Source organism: Octopus bimaculoides, chromosome 7 (genome assembly GCF_046866305.1).
Source record: "Octopus bimaculoides isolate indiv1 chromosome 7, ASM4686630v1, whole genome shotgun sequence".
Taxonomy (NCBI): domain Eukaryota; kingdom Metazoa; phylum Mollusca; class Cephalopoda; order Octopoda; family Octopodidae; genus Octopus; species Octopus bimaculoides.
The window spans coordinates 90,785,007-90,793,325 of record NC_142934.1 but is presented as its reverse complement, the minus strand read 5'-3'; positions in this window follow the sequence as shown (position 1 = coordinate 90,793,325).

Below are 8,319 nucleotides of genomic sequence, written 5' to 3'. Positions count from 1 at the left end.
TTTTTCGTATTCCTTGATTTCAAATTTAAATTTCTAATTCCTTCTGACGCTGTGAGGAGATAATTACCTCCTTTTGAATGAACGGCCATCTGTGTTTGAATAACTCTAGTTGTAACTTCATAAAACTACATTTTTAACGTCTGGCGTTGATTAATAAACTGAAGTCTGCCTGTTATATAGCAGACAACAGCCAGAAAAGATATCAACACCTAACCAATATAGTTTGGTGAAGATCTGTGAAATCGTTTTTAGTTAATGTACCTATTTCGTTTTTGGATTTGGTTTGCAAGATTCTTTATGTGAATTTGTGTGTTGAAGCATATTCTGTTGTGTCTGGGGATAATCATTCTCTTTTGGTGCCTTATAATTTAACACACTCACTGGTAAAATTTCCACTTATTTCTTTTTTATTTTTCTAAAATTTTCGTTGCGTCTTGCAACCGTTTCAATAGTTTTGACTCTGTCCGTTCCTCACGTTGCGTTCCTTTTTGTTTGTTTGTGCGCATGCCTGTGGATCAGTGTGTGTGTGTCTATACATGCATGTATGTATGTATGCATGTGTGTGCATGCATGCATGTATGTGTGTGTATGCATATGTATCCATTTATGTGTGTACATTTGTATGTATGTATTCTGCATATTCATGTGTTTGCATGTCCATGTTTGTGTGTTTTTATGTACCTATTGTCTGCTCTGAAAACACTTTCATGAGGTAGAGACACCTTAGAAATTCCCTAGAAACTCAACAGTGATATTTTCCGGAAAACTCAAAACAAATTGGGCTAACCAGGTCATCCTTGTTATTCCAATTTTTAGAACAGCATTAGATGTTTCAACTTGGCACTTTTGTTTGCTTCCTAGGGCGCTCAAAAAGCTGAGCCACAAAGTTGAGATTCTTTTTGTTTTAGGGGTGTACTGAGAAACCTATCGCATTTCTAATGTGCCTTTAAGAAGACGAAAGAAAATGTATTCAACTGTACATTGTAGTTTTAACAATGGCTAACTACCACGCTAACGTTGGACGTGTCTCTGAAATTGGACCCATCTAAATTTATCATTCAACAAAATAATGTTTACCCAATGACATACAAAACGCCACAAGAAATGGGAGAGGGGCGCGCATGTCTGGAAAACAGATTAGCCTTAACAGTAAGCATAGTGTTTACAAGAGACCGTCTAAGGACTTAACAAAATATCTATTCTATGCGCTGTCATTTTTTACTTCACAGGTATACTAGTATATCTACGAAAAGCATAAAATATACTAGTAGGGGTGGAAACATTGAATTGGATGTAGTATAACGGTTGTGGATAACTCGTAGTCTTCTGGAGGAGAGTATTTAATTCTATGTGTGTAAGTTTCTATCAATGATAAGATTTTTACAACTCTCATCCGCTTTACATAATGAAACTAGAACTATGCAGTGGTACTCAAACATACACAAATGCTTCCATTATTTTTAGTAATCCGCCTTTGAAGCGGAGAACTAAGCAATCGAATATATCTGTTCGTTTACAAGCACGAAGTTGATAATTGATCAGGATCCTAATTTAATAAACAATAATGAGAAATTGATCAAGATGGTTCATAATTCTAGTCAGTCATAATGGTAGCCTCAAAGTTGTGAAAGGTTTGAGTGTCGAATATAAATCTCAATAATATAAAATTTTTCTTTCATGTTTCCAGTGTCCGATAATGTCTACTTTTATAGAACCGGTAGAGTTTCGGATTAACTTGCTCACATTTTGCGATCTTACGGTATTCGATAGCGTCAGAACTTCGCCGCCTTCCGTCTCTCTCAATCAATCAAACGAGTACCAATATTATTCTGTCACCGACACAGTCGATATATCATGACTCTCTCTGTTGCTTGAACTATCAGCTTCTTACTCAATACCTTGCGGCAACCGAACTTATCGATACTCAACATAGCTGTGTGGTTAAGAAGCTCACTTCGCAACCACGTGGTTTCGGGTTCAGCCCCACAGCGCAGACCCTGGGTAAGAATTTCCTACTACAGCCCCAGGCCGACCAATGCCTTGTGGGTGGATTTGCTAAACGCTGTGGAAGGCGATTGTAAATATATGTGTACATATGTATGTGTGTGTGTTTAAATGAGTGTGTCTTTGTATTTGTGTTGTCTCACCACCGCTTGATAACCGGTGTTAGTTTGTTTACATCCACCGTAACTTAGCAGTTCGGCAAAAGAAAGACTGACGGAATAGATACCAAATTAAAAAAATAAGTACTGGGGTCGATTTGTCCGAATAAACACTTCAAGGTGGTGTCCCAGCTTGGCCACTGTCCAATGACTGAAACAAACAAAAGGATATACTCAGAGCCGTTGCGAAACTCGGCCTGTGTCGAGTCCAAAGAATACAATGTAATTTATCAATGGAAGCAATATTATTTCCAGTAAGATACTGCAATCATGTTCTTATGGAGGGGAAAAAAGGGCTCACGCTTTGCTTAAAAATATTATTTATTCCTTTATTTCGCCCTTTGCCTGTCCAAAGCATTTTCGAAGTGATGTGTAGTGTGACCATCTAATAACGACTCAAGTCAGAAGGCTGGAATAATGCATGTAAAATGTGCCAGTTGGAAAAAGAGAGAGAGGGAGACACACACAACCGAGTAAAATGTTTGAGAGGAATCTTATTGATAGGTTAACATGGAAGTCTGTGTGTGCATCATGTATACAGAATAATAGACAGGCCGTCATGAGAACAAAGTGTATGTGTGTCTGTGTGTGCGTTAAGTACAGATAAGAACAATGAAGAGGTGGGGATACGGAAACCGTCCCTCACGCTATTGTCTAGTGCCCGGAGATATCTGAAATGTGGGTTTCTGTTGAATACCTGTTGTCCGGCGAAGGAAGAGTACAGCTGTCGACTGGGTCAATTATAAAAATTGACCCACCGGAATTTTTAACAAATGAAGGTAAGAATTGTTTTCTCACTGTTGTTGCAATAGCGAAAGAGGCAGCATGGAAGACTAGGATAAAAGTGATTAAGACGGATAACTTAATCTCCGGCCACGAATTAAGATCGTTTTTCACTTTTCACTTCAAAAGGAAAGTGTGGCTGGAGAAGAGATGCCTGTCGGAGAGTGTGTTCAGAAAAAGATGGAAGTATGTTGCACGAGTGCTGTGCGTGCAAGGAACCATGTAAATAGGCTATAGAAGAAAAACAAGAGATGAAAGAAGTACCAGCGACAGATAGGGGCTTATGGGGTCGGAGCGTGGCCTGATCATCGCTACATTTGTGTCATATTTGTATTGTGTATTTCATTCGATTCTTATATATTTTATAAAATTTTTATATTCATATTTATGTAATATCATAACGTGTTACTGACCCCAATCAGTTGTTTTGTCCCATTCTTTGAATAGCCCTCAGTGGGTAATAAAGAAATTGGTATTTCGTCTGCCGGTACGTTCTGAGTTCAAATTCCGCCGAGGTTGACTTTGCCTTTTATCCTTTCGGGGTCGATTAAATAAGTACCAGTTACGCACTGGGGATTGATGTCATCGACTTAATCCCTTTGTCTCTCCTTGTTTGTCTCCTCTATGTTTAGCCTCCCCCGCCCCTCGTCGGCAATAAAGAAATAAATATTTTATGTTTGCAAGAAATATTTTGCGTGTTGATTCACTTGATTTGAATACATCAAATAACATTTGATATTACAATTGTGACCTTTGTATCACTTCAGTTGGCGTTTGTATCATGTAATGAACCTCACCTTTCTGATGTAATATGAGACTCACTGCATGTCACTCACAATATTATGGCCTGGTTCGCTGTTGAATATTATTCAACGTGGCTCTTAATATTCTGTAATTCTTCTGTTTATGAATGTATGTTTCTAGGTTGTCAGTTTGTTACTATATATCGTTGTTCCCTATCACCTGATCCTAGATTTAACAACAAATCCTTGACAACGGTACATATTTTACTCCTTACTATTTCTCTTGCATTTCTGGGGTTTTCATTTGTGGTTCGGTTTATTTCTGTTGTTGCTCGTTTGTTTTTCCTGCCAAGATATATTTATTCCCAAATGCCAACAATTTTTTTTATTTTCTTACTTTCTCTTACTGATATCTCATCTAACACGACTTTTCAGTGCTTTTGCTTTTTCTGATAACAAACCTTTTTTTTTTTTATCATATTCTAAAGGATATATCCGGTTCCTGGATCTTTTTTAAAACGGGGGCCACATTTTTCATTAATGTTTTACGTAGTGTTTTTGGTACCGAAAGACTTTCAAACTTCGTATACTTATCTATTTTGTGTTATAGAACAGAAAAATATTTTTGTATTCGAATTTATTTCATATAAAAAATTGTCTTATTTCGATAATTTCAACCAATCACTGACGTCCACTCAGCCGATATACATTAAGTGCCGACTACATAAACAAACGATTCTTCGTTTTATTTGCTTTTTTCATTTTAAATTTGCTTTAACCCTAACCCTAAGCCTAAGCCTAACCCTAACCCTAACTCTAACCCTAGGGTTAGGGTTAGGGTTAGAGTTAGGGTTAGGGTTAGGGTTAATTGTTTCAGAATCGTTTGTTTATGTAGTCGGCACTTAATGTATATCGGCTGAATGGACGTCAGTGATTGGTTGAAATTACAGAAATACGACAACTTTAACATGGAATAATTTATGGATTTCTTTTTTTTTTAAGAAGACTAAGAGAAAAAGATGTTTTATATGACACATTCTATCAGTGTTCCAAGTTTCAAAGTGTTTCGTTAATGAAAAATGTGGCCCCCGTTTTAAAAAAGATCCCGGTTCCTTATTGTTGTCTATTTTCTTCTGACTCTGTTACTTGTGCTATGATATTCTTTGTGAGAAGAGGAAGAGAATAAGGAGAAAGCGAGAGGCATACAAAGAGACAACAGAGTAAATTTAGATTGAATCTCAATTCAAAGCAGTGATGCATTCTCTTTTTTACTCTCATGTTTAGGTGGGACAACAACAATTAGTCGAGATGTGAGCGTACCTCAAAAGCGAAGATACCAGCTGAGACAGTTCGCCCCCTACTATAGATACAGTGAAGGTACCGAGGCATAAGTAATTAATTTTCAATGTCCTGTGTCCTTTAACTGTTACTTGCTACAGTAATCTGGACTGCGGCTATGCTGGGACACTGCCTCGATGGGTTTAGTGGAAAAAATCGAGCTTCTTAACCACACAGCTACGCATTAACTTTTGATAGGCCCATAGCCTCAACATAGACGAAACTGCATCCAATGATTGAAGTATTTCTTTCTTCAAAGCTAAAACTGGCTAACACATAAAGCGCGACGAGCCACGATTGTGACTGTTAGGCACAGGTCGACACAAGCCACGACCGTGGCCCAGATAGATGCATTTAACTTATGGGTGTTTGTTGGGGTCTAATATCACTCAAACGCTCCGAAACACCCCCAGAATGCAAGAAGACTAATAGTTCAACTCATGACTTTTCAGATGATGTAAAACTTGCCACCATTATATTCTAAGAAGATATTTTAACTATTTTTTGATTTTTATGTGTGCAGAGTAGTCTCATTTTCATAAAATGCGCTCAGCAGTCCATGCTGTGTAAGTGCAAATCCCAGCGCTTTATGGGTTAACTTTGAACTGGTACCAACCAATTAGAATTATCTGATACGATTCATCATGGAGTAATTTGGAATAATGTTCTCATATCTGAAAAGACCGAAAAATATATGGCGCCAAACATTCATAACCGACAAAAATCACATGACCAGATTCAGAGAAAACTATCGCCAACAGAAACCAGTGGCACCCACTTGCTGCCCATTATGCTCTAGAGTACAAGAGGAACCGATAATGGCGTTCATACTAATGTAAAAAAAAATCGTTAATAAAAATTCTGACTTCATCAAGATTACATCTAGAAAAAAACATTTAAATTCTAATTTTTGAAATTAATTAAAAATGTCCAGACAATACACTCAATAAATTAAATCGATAACAATGATAATTTTAAAAACTGATAATGGACAATTCATGTTAACTGTCTATTTAAAAGCCCCATGATTTTAAATTATAGAATGGTTTATGCTAACATAAACTGGCCGAAGGAAGTTATATTGATCTTATGTTTGCTTCGTAATTCTTGAGTGACTCGGTGAATTACTTCGAAAGATAAACGGAACACTCGATAGCTATTGTATGCTCGAAACATTTAAAAACATGGAAGATTACTTCCAGAAAAATGAAAACTGGCTTCTATCCCCGGATTCCTTCCATTGTTTGGGAATGGCACTTCTTCACACAGCTCTCCTCGTCCATCCGCAGTACATGACCATACCAATGCAAGCGTCTTCCTTGCACGCCACATCCGAGGCTTCTTATGTCTAACACACACACACACACACACACACACACACACACACACACACACACACACACACACACACGCACACACACACACACACACATATATATATATATTGGAAAAAATAATAAGGTACTCAGATATCTGGATGGTTGTACATTTACAGATTTTTATTAATATCTCACATGTTTTATAAATATTAGTGCTTGCACCTATTCCTGTAGGTTCTTCAAATATTTGAAATATTGTAAATGTACAACCATCCAGATATCTGAGTACCTTATTATTTTTTCTAATATATAATTCCTGTACATTACCTCCAAATCTTCCAATATATATATATATATATATATATATATATATATATATATATATATATATATATATATGCGTGTGTGTGTGTATTATGATATATATGTATAAGAGATATAATATATATCATACTTGTCTACATACATATATGTATGCACCTGTATACGCATGTATGTATGTATATATATATATATATACATACACACATATATATATATAAATAACACACGTATGTATGTATGTATATATATATATATATATATATATATATATATATATATATATATATATATATATATATATATATATATATATATATATATATATATATATATATATATAGGGCACACAAAAAAAAAGGAAAGAAGACATGAATGAATCTTATGAAGGAAATTTGAACGAGCATCTATCGCTTGTGATATGCTTTCAGATTGGATCTTTAAATTGAGGAAGCACTCACACACACACACACACACACACATGCACATATACATTCTTATATACGTACCTTTCTACATACACATACACTCATATATATATACATATTATTCATATTATATATATATATATATATATATATATATATATATATATATATTTGTGCGCGTGTGTATATATACTCACATATTCATACGTACATTAACATAATTATCCATACATATATGCACATATAAACATACATGCATACGTAGACACACACACACACACACACACCTAATATCTGCAATCTTATCTTTCGTCTTATTTTTATCCCGACGAACAAACGTAGACGGATCCACCTAATTCCAACATTACAGATTTATTTTTTCACCATCGTCTTTCTCTCTTTGTCTCTTTCTCTACTTCTCTCTTTCGTTCATTCATTTTATTAAACATGTGTTCTACTTGTTATTTATCTTTCTGTTTTAATATTTTAAATCTGCTTCTTTTGTCTGTGTATTTATATATATAGGTATAATGGCTGTATATAATTTTGTATTTTATATATTATGTGGTGTGCTTCGCTTACAAATATGTATAAGAGAGTGTGTGTGTGCGTACGTGTGTGTCCACGATTTTCTCTTTCATACAAACGCACACACACTCACGCACACACATACAGAGGCACACACGTGTGAGTGTGTATGTTACATGTTTCTCTCTATCTCTCCATCTACTTCCTCCCTCTTCTGCCGCTCTTTCTGCCTACTCTCATTGTGTGTATGTGTGTGTGTGTGTGTGTGTGTGTGTGTGAAAGAGAGAGAGAGAGAGAGATAGAGATAGAGGGAGGGGCAGGAGAGAAAGATCAGCGAGTTAAAGAGATAGCAATCATCCTTTGTGCTATTTCAACAACATTCATAGAATATAAATTTGTGTACCAAGGATAGAGGTCCGTATGAGAACAATTTGATTCAATCTCATTGGATTTCTTTTCTCTTTCGTCAGAAAAGTCTATGGAATGTTCAATAAAGAATGACATAAACCATTGTTAACAAATAAAGAGGAACTTTCCAAACACTTCATTCTGTCACATTTCACTGGGTTTTCTCGCATTTTTGTGCAAAGCAGGCGACACAGACGTGACCTAGTTTTCGTTGCTATTAATTACTGCACAGCACGCTAAAAATATTCTCCTCTTCAATAAATCTGGTCAGCCGTTGCTATGTTAGCAA